Source organism: Oncorhynchus nerka, linkage group LG27 (genome assembly GCF_034236695.1).
Source record: "Oncorhynchus nerka isolate Pitt River linkage group LG27, Oner_Uvic_2.0, whole genome shotgun sequence".
In the NCBI taxonomy this organism is placed as follows: Eukaryota; Metazoa; Chordata; class Actinopteri; order Salmoniformes; family Salmonidae; genus Oncorhynchus; species Oncorhynchus nerka.
Window position 1 is genome coordinate 90,333,999 of NC_088422.1, and position 1,808 is coordinate 90,335,806.

The following is a 1,808-nucleotide window of genomic DNA, read 5'->3' on the forward strand; positions in this document are numbered from 1 at the left end:
TTGACTTGGAGCTACAGTAGGTGTCTGGTAAAGGGTTGATTGACTTGGAGCTACAGTAGATGTCTGGTAAAGGGCTGATTGACTTGGGGCTACAGTAGATGTCTGGTAAAGGGCTGATTGACTTGGGGCTACAGTAGATGTCTGGTAAAGGGCTGATTGACTTGGGGCTACAGTAGATGTCTGGTAAAGGGCTGATTGACTTGGGGCTACAGTAGGTGTCTGGTAAAGGGTTGATTGACTTGGAGCTACAGTAGATGTCTGGTAAAGGGCTGATTGACTTGGGGCTATGTGTCTGGTAAAGGGCTGATTGACTTGGGGCTATGTGTCTGGTAAAGGGCTGATTGACTTAGGGCTATGTGTCTGGTAAAGGGCTGATTGACTTGGGGCTACAGTAGATGTCTGGTAAAGGGCTGATTGACTTGGGGCTTGGTGTCTGGTAAAGGGCTGATTGACTTGGGGCTACAGTAGGTGTCTGGTAAAGGGCTGATTGACTTGGGGCTACAGTAGGTGTCTGGTAAAGGGCTGATTGACTTGGGGCTACAGTAGATGTTTGGTAAAGGGCTGATTGACTTGGGGCTACAGTAGATGTTTGGTAAAGGGCTGATTGACTTGGGGCTACAGTAGATGTCTGGTAAAGGGCTGATTGACTTGGGGCTTGGTGTCTGGTAAAGGGCTGATTGACTTGGGGCTAGGTGTCCAGATGATATGACATTATGGTGTGGAGGGCACATCGTTAGTGTTGTGATCTGTTATGGATCTCTCTCCTACAGAGGACGTTGTCACTGTGAATAGGTTTAATAGAGTCCAGGGTAAGTGAGCTGCCAAACAACTCATTCTCAGTTGATTATCAGCCGTAGTGGAAGCTATTGTGTGCAGGGTGGATAAATATTGATGTACCTGCCTTAATGAACAGCAGGAGGATTTCCTCTAGGAAGCATGTTATTGAGTGTCTTCCTGTCCTAGGCCATATTAAACTCACCTGTCCTCCAAACCACACAACTAGATTACAGCCAATGCCCCATTAAAATGTATTATAGTACGTATCCATGTGAAATGCACCAACACACACAGCTACGTTCAACAAGACTATTTTTGATTGGCTAGTTTTACCGTCCATATCAGATTGTTACATATTAGGTTGTGTAAGCAGGAAATAGCAGCAGGTATTTAAATCAGTCCCCTCTCCACATCTTCTCTTCCACACCCTTAACTCATGAGGAATGCGGTCAGTGGAGATTTGGACCGGAGGGAGGAACACTATTTTTAAACTCACTGAACCAACTTCTCCCCTCCCAACACATTAGCCATCATGTTTAAGCTTTGGTTTGGATGTTCTCCCAGAATCTATTCCGTTAACACAAATACAGGGCCCTTTAAAGACCCCTAGATGAGCCCGTTCCTGGATTGATCTGGGTGTGATACCGGCCTACAATGCACCCGTACGTAGATCAGTCATAGTTACTGAGTTAATAACAGGCTGCTGGAGGTGACCAGAGGCAGACCTGTCTCAGCCCTAACAGACAGATGGTCTGGTACTGAGCAGGTCTCATCATCAAGGCAGGGAATATGATTAGATAGATGGAGACTGGTTTTATCAGGCTCCTCTGCTGATGCACTGATACACACAGTTGGAAATCTCTGGTCTAGACAGCACCACGCTGAACCCTAGTGGTGACTATTAAATGTGCACAGCCACAGATGTATATTGTAGACTTTTACCCCTCAAACATGAATGACCTTGAAATAACATTAAAATAACCTAAGAGAACAGAAGTTATCATTTCAGTAACACACAAGACAGGAGCCAG